The sequence below is a fragment of the Agelaius tricolor genome, unplaced genomic scaffold (assembly GCF_023055355.1).
Source record: "Agelaius tricolor isolate 1412-34295 unplaced genomic scaffold, bAgeTri1.0.p SCAF_17, whole genome shotgun sequence".
NCBI lineage: Eukaryota > Metazoa > Chordata > Aves > Passeriformes > Icteridae > Agelaius > Agelaius tricolor.
The window spans coordinates 1,528,987-1,541,880 of NW_027269277.1; the positions used below are offsets into that span (position 1 = coordinate 1,528,987).

Genomic DNA, 12,894 nt, shown 5'->3' on the forward strand with positions numbered 1-12,894 from the left:
GCACAGTGCTGAGCACAATGACTCCTCATTAGATCCTGTAAATGCTACAAGAACAAAAAAATAAAACTGCCACGCTGTTTAAAAACAACCTACTGGGTCAGTCCCTGCATTTTTTCTGATTTTACATTTTTGTGGTCTTGGGCATTCCTTCAATCTATCATCACAAGAGAATCTGTCAATAGAGAGAGTTATGAAAATAAGATAGGATTGGAGAAAAAAAAAATAGATTTTTTTTACTTTGGGTGATTAAATTCTCGCTGACATTAACATATGACAACCTGTTAGAACGATTTGTGAGTCTTCACAGTTTTATAAATAGCTTTATCTCTCCATTCCACACGAGGAAAAAGAGAAATATTATTTATTGTACCTTTCTACCTCCACAGCACGGAACGTTTCAAAGACTCATTTTAAGTTTTGTGGAAGTCTCTTGATATTAAGGGGCTGCAGACAGAAGATGATGAAGCCTCCTTTCTCTCTGCTGGCCCCCCATTGCTCCTCAGTGCTCTGGGAGAGAACATTTCCCTTCCACTGGGGAGCAGCTGGAAAGCCAAAGCAAACCATCCCCATCCCATGGAATCCTGCTGAATTCCTCAGAAATGCTGAGGATGACTGGGAAAATGCAATGTTTGCTTTACAGATGGACGGAATATTTATAATATTTAGTTTACGTGGGGTTTTTTTTTTTTCCTCTTAGAGAATGAAGTATTTGGTTTTGTTCTCTTAGTGGAGCACATGGCAAATTATATTAATTAGTCTATTTACATGATTTCCTAACTTGGAGCAGTGAAAGTTGCCTTTAGCTAGCAAATAATTGAAATTACAATTGCTGAAGATATCACAAGTTTGGGGTTTTTTAAATTATATCAAGCCCTATCAAGCTCTGATAGGACATTAATAGCTTCTTCCCTTCCCTGCTGATGCTTTTTGTCCCTACTAAGCCATTCCAGTGTACTCAACACCATAAAACAGAAATACATGACAAGAAACAGTAATCTTCCAATTTTATTCCCCAGATTCAGGTTTACTGGTACATCCCTCTGGGAACATAATGACAGAGCTTTGCTTTCATAAAGACACTGGAAATTGATTGCAGTCTAAAAGTTCTCATAAGATTTTGGGGAAGCAACCAGTTCTGTTAGAAACAAAAGAGAAGCACGAAAAAATACAGAAAAGCCAGCACAGCAGAAATATATTTTAGTACTGTAGGAATTTTTTGCCAACATGAATATTGTTCTTTTCTTTGCTTTTGGAAATCAGAGGGGAGGAAGAAGCTCATTAATTCAACATCTGATTTCTGAAATAGAGGGAAAACTCAAACACATCATAAGAGAACTGTAGAATATCTCTTATCAGGCAGACGCAATCTGGGCTTCTATCAGGCTGGGCTTTAATTAAGTAATAGGCATTACAGATGTTTAATAAAGCTGAGAATAACATTCCTTCCTCCCAGTCCAACAGTGTTACTCCAAGAAGTTCAGACGAAGGACTCAGGAGCACCTTGCAGAACTTTGGAGGGAGAACATGAACCTGGTTCAAATGGAACTTTATTTTCTCACTTCAGACTTAGCACACAAGGTCCCACCTTGACCCCATTTTCTTTTTTTTGCACTGACTGTAGATGAGGAGAGAGCACAGAAGAATAGCTGTGATGTCTGCATTTAAAAAGAGAGGCAGAGTTCATCATTTTTTTCAGAGTGGATTGGGTTTTTTCCAACAAAATATTGTCAAGAAACTTCCCAAAACAACATTCAGCGGGTGTCTGTGAACAGTCTTTGAAACTCCCCAGATCCTGATGAATGCAGAGTTCCTGCTGAACATTCAGGAGTTTTCTATCTCTCAGATGCCTGGCAGCTGTTTAAAACTTGACATCAGGCTGAACTAGTTCAGAAAATCCATGAAACATGAGAAAATCTGAGCAAAACTCCAGTAAACATTTTAAGGACTTCTGTTTGGTGAACTGAAAATTCAGTTAACCTCTCAGGAGTTAGTGTGCCAAATTTGGAGATTAAAGTCACTTAGAGAGTGAAATGGGCGTTTTTATTTCTGCTTGGAGTGCAAGATGCAGCACATTGCTGAAAATGAAGCCGTTTCCAAAGCCTCCATTCCAGTTTCAAGGAGAGAAATTATGGCTGAACTTTTGTGTGCTTGATGCCCATCAATAACGAGAGTGGCTCAGAAGGAGGTGACAGAACAGGGCCCTGGGTATGGGGCAGGTCACCAAGCAAGAGGAGACACAGAGCCAGACACGTGAATGCACAGCAGCAAAACTCACTTTAGCCTCTCGAGCCCACAGTAAATCCATACCTGTCCATTTAGACACAATAAATCCCTCCTAAAGAGCAGAGCTTCATTTTCAACAACAGCCTATACAAATGGGAGTGCTCCAAACAGACACCGGGAGTGACTTTTTTTTCTGCTCCAGTAACACCAATGTTCTTTTTTCTCCCTGTGCTTTGACTCGTCCGCTCTGTGTCTCTGTCACTGTGCTGAGGAAAAGCAAAAGAGAGACTAAAAGGGAGTCCTGGAAGGCAGCTGACACCACAATCTTGAGCTGCAGAAGCGCTGCTGAGTGTGAGTGCAAATGCACAATTGAAGTCCCAGAAGGTCAATCCGTGGAGAGAGGGCTCTTCAGGCGCTTTGCTGTAGACACCAGACATTTCTTATCATTCTGAGTTCATCAGCAATTGTTTTGTTTTTAAGGACTGCAGACACTGATTAGCACAAGCCTCTGGATTTTCTCCAGCAGCCTGCCTGCAGAGCCACGAGAGCCTTAGCACAGAAATATTTCTGTGGGACAGCAGCATCGTCCCACAAGTGCAGCCTCACCAAGGCCAGAGCCCAGGAGGTGGGCCCAGCTTCCCACAAGTGTGCAAGCAGAAAATGCAGGGAAACGAGGCCTGAGCTCCTTGTTTCCAGCACAAAACAGGACTGTACACTACTGCTTACCTCTTCATCAAGAAAAGGAATTCTTTTTAAAGGTATTCTACATTATTGTATTATTTTATATTCTTTCAACTGGGAAATCAAAACTGAAAATGATACTTCTTCACTCATCTGCATGTTTCACCCTCATTAAGTGAACTCTGCTGTATTCTCTGCATTAATCCTGCATAAATTAGAGTATGAGCAGCTATGACCTTTGTTTCTCTTATCCTTGGGAGGAAAATCAATGTGCTTTCTGCCTGCATGCACACATGCATACATGCAAAGAAGTTCAGCACTGGGTGTTCTGATTTAGTCATTCCACCAGGAGCTGAAAGACTTGAATCAAGAGACCAATAATTTTGATAAATAAAATTGAGTGAAGAAATAAAGAAAACCCACATTCAATAAACAATTCAACGCCCATTGTAGGATATAAACTCACAGAAGTCAGCAAAACACTCAGCATTTTTGTGAGGGTGACATTCCAGTTTGAAAATTTTACCCTGAACAAGCTGACTTAACAGCATGAAAAATTTAGAGAAATGTAGCAGGAAACTTTTTGGACTCATTTCAGTAAAAACACCATCAACAAAGTAGAGGCAGAACTGAGCCCCAGGTAAGGGAATAACCAAGAACTATATTTGAATGATACTGGCAAAAAAAAAAAAAAAAAACAAAACAAAAAAAGAAAGTGTTTCAGTGGGGGCAGCAGTAAAAAAAACAGAGTTTATAGGAGGGAAAAATACCTGAAACCTTCCCAATTTTACTGAAGAGTCTGCAGAAACTTGCAGGCACCACATTTCTGTGTGCCCCAAACCACATCTGGAAAACAAACACAGCCCTTCACAACCACAGGAAGGGAGCAGGTGGTGAATAAATGGTTCCAGCTTTAGGGGGACAGAAGAATAAGGAATGAACGAGCCAAAAGAGGGGGAAAAAAACCCCCAAACTCTGACTAGAAGTCTTAAGTATAACAATTTATAGCATGAGTAGGCAATAAAACATAGAGGGAAGGGATATATTAAATAAGGAGAGAAAGTTTATTTTGACTGGCATGTTCCTCTGCTGTAAGAAATAAATCTGGTTTCGTGAGGACTAATCCTGCTATCCTGTATTTTTTACCTCTACTGCCAGCCTGATGTTCCTTCCCTGATATAATTAAAGAGGTGTCACAGGACCTGCTTGCTTTCATACTGGGAATAAGGAATAACTGCTGATACAAGCTAACAGCTGGAAGCATGTAAAATAAACATAAGCTAAGCTGCTGAAATCACGGATCCTTTTCAAGAAAAATATCTGTGTGCCAATCACAATTTAAACTCACACACCACAGAGCCCTAAAATAGCACTTAGGAGGAATAATCAGGGCTCTAAGTTATTTTGGGAAGGTAATGGATTAGAAAGATGCATTGTTTTAAATCAGTCATCAGCTGAAGGAGTGGCAAATCTTTAATAATGCCAAGATTGGTTTTGTAAGTGAATAAACCAGCAAAAAGCTGGCTGGGTGCTAGTAATCTTCAAAGCTTGATTGCTTTTTCTGATAGCTTTAGAAAATTAGTGGATGAAAGCATGTGTAATATATCTGGTCTGAGTAAAACACTTGATGTAGTGTCTTACAAAATCTCTGCTCGCAAAATTAATTCAAATTGGCTTGGACATGGAGGACTGTCACTTGGATTTAAAAATGGCTGGCTGAGTGCAAATAAAGGGTAATGAAAAATGGCAATGTATCAAGCTGGTGGGAGGTGTCTGGTGGAGCTCTGCAGGGATCACTGTTTGGTCCTGTTTATTTAACATCTTCATTAACAGTCTGGAAGGGGGAGTGAAACAGCATGTTAATTAAAGTGACACATAATAATAAATCAGGAATTGCTCCTAATGCCAGCACTAATACTTCACAAAAGCACAGAGCACTGCCAGGGTTTCTGGGGAGGTGAAATGTGGCCGTGCAGAGGCTCAGCTAAGATGCTCTAATTGCACTCCACCTTTTAAAGAGAGTGGTCCAAAACACGCTCCAAGTGGGAGCCAGAGCCTGCTGGCAGGCCAGGAATTCAGAGCATGATTGCCCAGTGTATCCAAACTCAGGTAACTGGCAGGCCAGGCATTCAGAGCACGATTGCCCAGTGTATCCAAACTCAGGAACTGGCAGGCCAGGAATTCAGAGCATGATTGCCCAGCATACCCAAACTCAGGTAACTGGCAGGCCAGGAATTCAGAGCACGATTGCCCAGTGTATCCAAACTCAGGTAACTGGCAGGCCAGGCATTCAGAGCATGATTGCCCAGTGTACCCAAACTCAGGTAACTGGCAGGCCAGGCATTCAGAGCATGATTGCCCAGTGTACACAAACTCAGGTAACTGGCAGGCCAGGAATTCAGAGCATGATTGCCATTGTATCCAAACTCAGGTAACTGGCAGGCCAGGCATTCAGAGCATGATTGCCATTGTATCCAAACTCAGGTAACTGGCAGGCCAGGCATTCAGAGCATGATTGCCCAGTGTACCCAAACTCAGGTAACTGGCAGGCCAGGCATTCAGAGCATGATTGCCCAGTGTATCCAAACTCAGGTAACTGGCAGGCCAGGAATTCAGAGCATGATTGCCATTGTATCCAAACTCAGGTAACTGGCAGGCCAGGCATTCAGAGCATGATTGCCCAGCATACCCAAACTCAGGTAACTGGCAGGCCAAGAATTCAGAGCATGATTGCCCAGCATACCCAAACTCAGGTAACTGGCAGGCCAGGAATTCAGAGCATGATTGCCCAGCATACCCAAACTCAGGTAACTGGCAGGCCAGGAATTCAGAGCATGATTGCCCAGTGTACCCAAACTCAGGTAACTGGCAGGCCAGGAATTCAGAGCATGATTGCCATTGTATCCAAACTCAGGTAACTGGCAGGCCAGGCATTCAGAGCATGATTGCCCAGTGTACACAAACTGAGGTAACTGGCAGGCCAGGAATTCAGAGCATGATTGCCCAGTGTATCCAAACTCAGGTAACTGGCAGGCCAGGAATTCAGAGCATGATTGCCATTGTATCCAAACTCAGGTAACTGGCAGGCCAGGCATTCAGAGCATGATTGCCCAGTGTACCCAAACTCAGGTAACTGGCAGGCCAGGCATTCAGAGCATGATTGCCCAGCATACACAAACTCAGGTAACTGGCAGGCCAGGAATTCAGAGCATGATTGCCATTGTATCCAAACTCAGGTAACTGGCAGGCCAGGAATTCAGAGCATGATTGCCATTGTATCCAAACTCAGGTAACTGGCAGGCCAGGCATTCAGAGCATGATTGCCCAGTGTACCCAAACTCAGGGAACTGGCAGGCCAGGCATTCAGAGCATGATTGCCCAGCGTACACAAACTCAGGGAACTGGAAACTTCCATGGGCAGACACGAGTTCCCTTCCCCCTGACACCTGCAGTGCATCACATTCAGTGGGAGAGATTAAACCAGTTCAGGTCACTCAGCTGAGGGAAAACCAGAGCTTGGGGGGAGTTGTAACATCAGCTTCCAGTTGTTTCTATTTCATATTTTGCATGGCTGCTAAATAGAATGTAATAGAGGAAGGAGAGGGACAGGAGGAACTGGTGGCACAACTGCATCTTTTTGTGTCAGTTAAATTGGACCAGTTATAACATAAACCACCCCTTTATGCACAGATTTATAGTTTCAGAAGACAAAATTCAGCATTTTAAAGTAGTGTTTCCACAATGGCAGGGCACTAGTCTATTGCTCCAACATACTAGATTTACTTCAATTATAAATACTTTAAAAAAAAACTCAGATAAGCAAACATGAAGATGTTCACTGAACACTGGTAAAAACTGATCAAAGACTACATAAGTCACAGAAAAGACTTCCCAAAATAGGCTGGGATATTGGTGCTCCATCAGAGACACCTATTTCTGTTTTATAAACATACATAATATAAACCTGGATCTTAAATAGGAGTGTTATTATCTCCCTGCTTTGAATGATTTATAGCAGCTTATCTGGGCTGGCCCTCGGGCTGCTGCACAGCACTGAATCATAAATGCAGACTCATTTTGAAAGGACAGTTTGATGCCACTTCCTAAAAGGTAAGAAAAAGGAAGGGGACTTTTAAGGCCTCCTTTACCACACTGAGTTTAAATTGCTCTGGGAACTTGTGAAGTCCCCAGAAAACACAGGAGCAGTTTAAAGCTGTGAGAGTCTCCCAGCCATGAAGAGAGCTCCTGCATCAGCAGGGAGGGACTGTGGAGCAATGACGGGAAGGAGAGGGAAGCTCTGCAGTCCCCACACTGAGTGCTCTGTCCCTCAGCCTGTCGGTGCAGCAGAGCCCTGCAGGCAGGCAGGGATGGTGGGAGCCAAGCTCACCGTGCCCCCAGCTCTGCTGCCCAGGGGAGCTCTGGGAAACTCCTTGGATCCATCAGGCTTCTCCTTTAGAACAGCACAAACAGAGCTTTGGGGACAGCCAGAGCTGCTGCCCTGCTTTGGTGCCACATTCACTGGGTAACTTCTGTCCATGACTCTCAGTTTTCTGGGCTGAGATGACCCCCAGGTATTAAAAGTCTCCTTTTTCCCAGCCCCGCGACTGAAGAAGAAGTGGAGATTGCTTGGCTCTGCTTCTCAAGGTTGTTTATCTTCTCTTACCTGTTCCTTTCTCTCTCTGGCCTGCTGAGGTCTGTCCAGCAGGTTGGGCTGTGGCACAGTCCCTGCTACCTGTGTTTTATTTACAATAATTTTCCGATACCCATCCCCTATGTCAGACACTCTGTCTCTACTCTAAACCAATCCAGAAGTGTCACCATCACAGCAGAAGATGGAGGACAGGAAGAAGAAGGACAGGACATGCCCAGATTCCTCCATCTTGCCTCTTGAACCCCCATTCTAAATCCCCAAAATTCTACTTTTCCACCCTGTAAAAAATTCACCATCATTCTACTCAAACTCTTGTGGCTTGTAAATCCTCACACAAAGTTGGGAATTGTTTCCATGGGCTAAAATGGCACAGGCACAGGTGTCTTTGACTCCATGCCAGGGTCTCAAATCACCCAGGGCAGCCAGAGCAATGTCCTGGGTACCCACACATGAGCTGAGCACTGCCCTGGTCCATGCAGAGGGTAAAGCCTGAACTGGCTGCACTCAGAGGTTCCAGAGAATCCCAAATCCATGGGTCCATATGGAATAAAATATAATGCAATATAAAGGCATTCAGTAGATGGGAACTCTCCTGGCAGCTGTTATGTAACACCCCCAAACCCTCTTGTGAAAAACCACAGGGACATTAAGGCTTATTTGGGTGCCAGCTATTGTATTACACTTTTCTCCACTAATTTGACCTGATGGCACTAGGCTTGTTTAGTTTTATTCTTAATCCTCTCTTTTAAAAATCTCTTTTCTCTTGTTGTTTGGCTGGGTGGTTTTTTTTTTTTAATTATTCCCTTATTTTTTGAACTCCAGTAATTTGTGAAGCAGCTGCATTGGTCATGAACTGCTTGCATTTTATTACACCTACAATGACTTTTAAACAGAAAGAATCTGCTCATGGGAACACTAATCCTTCCATTGTGGAAATAATTAAGCTCTTTTATTTGCAAGATGAAAATCTTTAGGGAACATATGAAAACTAGCAAAGAGCAATTTTTTTTTCTTTTTCTAAAGAGAAAAAAATGATGATATAAACAGACCTGCTAGTGTCTGTTAAACTGTGGCATATGGAAAGGCACACAAACTCTTAGAGAAATCTTTCTCAGTAATTCTTCCACTTGGCTGAGGAATAAAGGACATTCTACAGAACTTTCTGTACAAAACCACTACAGCACATTTTCAGGAGGTATTTTCCAAGGCTTTTCAATGGTGATCTGCTCCTGTTCTTTTATGATAAATGCAAACCTAAATATTGTTATTATTTTTCTATAATTATCTTTGGACTCTTCTCGTTTGCAAAACATACTCTTCCTAAGCAAAGAAAGCTATTTATATTAGATTTTTAGTTATTTATTTTAGGTTTTTTGCCGTGGTGCATTTGGCAGGGGCAGTTCCTGTTCCAACCCTCCTGTATTATTTGGTGCTATATCCTGCACTGCATTTACGCATTCAGGATTAGCACATTGCCACTCGAATATTTTTGCAAACTTACTGACGTAGAGCTGGCGTCCAATCAGCAGATTCTGGCTCAGAGAAGGAGACAAGAAATGAAGCAAGTCCAGATAAGATGATCAGAGAAGAAGAGAAGATTTTGTGATTAATAACACCATGCCAAAGGGCTTGGAAAACCTTGCTGAAGGTTTCTAAATAAAGTTGTTCAGGGGTCTAGGTTAACTTTTACTGTGGAGGAGGTTTGTACTGGGTCCTGTATTCAGAAAAAAATGGAAATAAAACTTTACTGAGTTGCCAAATTTTCTGTTTCTCATCTAATGATGTTAATAAAATGAGATTTTATTGCAAGTTTGAGAAAGTGGCAATAAAATGTCAGCTACAATGTGATGTTGATAGACATAAAAACAATGCACAATGAGGGGAAAAAAAAAAATCTTAATTTGCATTTACAATGCTGGGCTCTGACCAAGCTGCATAGAAATATGTTGCTGGAATTATGATAGACAATTCTACAAAAACATCAGCTCAAAGGCAAACAGAAAGCAATTGAATTTTTAGAAAATGGAAAGAGAAGAAAATCGAAAACATCCTTGCTTTAGGACAGAAATCCATTCTGTGCTTTTCAATCCTTTGTGCATTACAGGTTATTCATATAGGAAAAGTAAAATAGTGATACAGAACAAGCAACAGTAGCATAGAAAAGTAAAAACGTGTGGAGTTATTTCCTTACAGCTAAACTTGAGAAGTTTTTGTTTCTGGTGGGCACAAAATCCAGCAGGTTTTTATTGAAGCCTGTAAGCCATGAGTGGCATGGGCTCCATGACAGGGAGCGACAAAAATTGATAATTCTTCATTTGGCACCTGGCCCTCAACAAAACACAAACTTGAACAATGAAACTTGTTGCTTCCAGACTCAGGAATGTTAATATAGGGGGAGTTTCAGCACAGATTAGAGGAACCAGTCAAAATAAATCCACCAGCACAGTGAAACAGAGCCCTTCCTTTGCTTAGAGGATGGTAGAGCATCACTGCATTGCTAATAAATTTATTTATCCTCATACTTGCTACTGGCCTCGAAGCTAAGCACACCTTTGTTTTCAGGTGGGTTAGAGAGCCCCAATTCCTCTTGTTTCTATTTTTACAGAAGGAGAGGAAATTGGCATCCTTTGTTTTGGGGTTTTTTAAAAAAAGATAGAATGTGATGGAATAAAGTTCTTGTAATGAAATATTAATCTGTGTATGCTTCACTGGGGAAGTGTTTTAAGCTGTTAAATACCTAAAATGCAAAAAGGAAAAAAAAATTCTTTGGTAAACAAGAGCAACAACACTGGAAATTTCATTGACAGCGTTTTCTGACAGCATATCTGATGCATTTTCTTGTCATGGTTAAAAACCAGAGAAGAGCAAAGATTAATCAAACTGATACCTGCTTTTTAGAAAGCTCTGGTTAAATTTGGGCTTAATTTTGCTCAGGGGCTGAGCGGCAGAGCTGCGGCTGGGAGGGTGCAGTTCATGCTCAATCCTGCCATTGTTCTCTCCAGGGTTTGTTTGTGCTCTCACCACAGAGCCTCCAACACCTCGTTTCACTCGTGCTTATTAAACGCAATTATCTTCTGTCTGTTTAAGTCAGGCTTCTATGCAAACGTTGATTTGGTCGCTGAAATCAGGTTAAACTCCAGCATCCAGCTGAGCTCTCAGCTGGGAGTGAATGGGGGGAGACTCCACAGAAAGTGACCCAACAGCTCCTAATTCCTGGCCAGGAAGAGCCCCTGCTTCTGCTCCTGCAATTCCACCTACAGGCTGAGGAAAAAGTTAAAGAAAGGGGAAAAAAAAAAAGGAATGAGAAAAAACCTTTTTCTGAAATCACACTTTGAGGATATCGTTTAGATCGACATTGAAATAGCTCATGGGTCAAATGAGCCTTTGACAGCCCATGCAGAGATTCCAGGCAGCCTCAGGGGTGCAGGGGTTCCATCCCTCACTCTGGAGTGCCCAAGGAGGACAAATTGATTTCAGGAAAGACCCAGAGCTGGCAGAGACCTGAGGAACACCAGGAGCAGGACCCGGGGCCAGCAGGAGCCAGGGCCAGCAGCACCCAGGGCCAGCAGGAGCCAGGGCCAGCAGCACCCAGGGCCAGCAGCACCCAGGGCCAGCAGCACCCAGGGCCAGCAGCACCCAGGGCCAGCAGCACCCAGGGCCAGCAGGAGCCAGGGCCAGCAGCACCCAGGGCCAGCAGCACCCAGGGCCAGCAGGAGCCAGGGCCAGCAGGAGCCAGGGCCAGCAGCACCCAGGGCCAGCAGGAGCCAGGGCCAGCAGGGGCCAGGGCCAGCAGCACCCAGGGCCAGCAGCACCCAGGGCTGTGGTCTCGGGTGCTTCCTCAGCCAGAGGTGACTCCATCTCACCTGAGCTCCTGGGGCTCTGCAGGGCTCCCTCTCCTTACACAGCTTTGGCATTTTTGGGGGTTTTTAATTGGATTGACAACTTTGTCAGACACACATTGGACCACACCCCATATTTCACTCAAGCTATCATCCAACAAAAGTTCTACAACATCCCTGGTTCCCACACCCATGAAGAAACCCAAAGTCCACAAACCTGCCATGAAGAAACCCAAAGTCCACAATGTTCTGTGGGTGAAGCACAAGGGTTGGAATCTCTGTGCAGTCCACATCTGTGTGTCTTCTCTGCTTGTGGAGCAATCAGCATTTTCTTGCACTTGATGGAGTTTCACATTCTGCACTAGAGCCCACCTGGACTTTGTACCTGTTAAAACACAAACAAATCCAGGTCCCCGCAGGGACTGGAGGATTTTCTCAAAATCCTGGAGGTGAAGAACAGGTCCTGATGTGAAAATAAAACATTGATCAGTTCTGTTTTGCAAAATTGCATAGAGAAATATAAGATATCAACATAAGCTGCTATTTCTTACATTCTTTGGTTTTATGAACAGGAGAAAACACCAAGAGCAAAGCAATGCATGTAGTGGAAAAGGAACTAACAGCAATTAGGCAATAACAGCATGGTGATGAGCACAGGCAGGATGCACAGAAACCCTGCAGCTCTGCCTGGGGTGGATCTGGGGCTCACGAACACGGGGGTTTCTGATTGCTCAGCCTGCCAGAGCAGCTCCCAGTGAACAAGCAGGGATCACACCAGATCAGCGATTTTGCAGCAGGATTTTCTGTGCCTTAACTGACTTCCAGGACACAAAGATGATTTTATCAGACTTGAAATGCAGATGAGAGTTTCAAAGGGATCTCCAGAGAAGGGATAGAGCTGCTGTATTTCCATCAAGAGCCAAACACTGTCCTGGCTGTTTTAAAGAGCTCTTCCACATCCTGACACCACTCAAGAAGCAGAAACAGAAAGTCCTGGAATTCCTTCCTTTCCTTCAATATTCAGCGATCTCCCTGCAGTTCTTGAGAAGAATAAACAGAGGAAATTAAAAACAATGACAACAATGGAACTATTTGGAAGGTGTGCACCGTTGTGGCTTTCGATGTGAGGATCGTTACACGTGCACATGAATGGATCCTCAAATGTTTCTCCTGATTCTTAAACATCATTTGAATTCTAAAGATTTTGCAGGTATCTGTAGTTGTTCATCACATGCTGGTGGTTTCTTAATGAGCACCCATTGTCCAGCAGCCTCTGTCCTACTCCAGGAGGTTTTTATTCCATCCCTTGCTCAGAAATGTCAGATTAGCATGCATATCCTAACATTTGGAGGAGCAGCACAATTTATCTTTTAACTTTTGTGCCCTGCAAACTCCCCAGATAATATTTTTAAATGATTGCAAGCCTGAGCAGCTATTTCAGGAACCAGAGAAGACAGTATTTCCACACCACTTTGTGAGAGAAAGGTATTAAAACCCTTT

The 12,894-nt window shown here is 43.2% G+C and overlaps 1 long non-coding RNA gene across 6 annotated transcripts in view; it reads right to left on the reverse strand.

Annotated features, from left to right (window-relative positions):
- Positions 1-648: 648 nt before the first annotated feature.
- Positions 649-12,894, reverse strand: part of LOC139597146 (uncharacterized) — a 44,316-nt gene continuing 32,070 nt past the window's right edge. For 5 of the 6 annotated variants that reach the window (XR_011681526.1, XR_011681527.1, XR_011681525.1 and 2 more), the window contains 2 exons: positions 11,612-11,779; positions 6,188-10,816 (listed from right to left, as the gene is read on the reverse strand). This is a non-coding gene — a long non-coding RNA (uncharacterized lncRNA). Of the gene's footprint in view, positions 2,644-6,187; positions 10,817-11,611; positions 11,780-12,894 lie in introns of those variants that run through there. The other variant, XR_011681523.1, reaches the window with a different exon arrangement.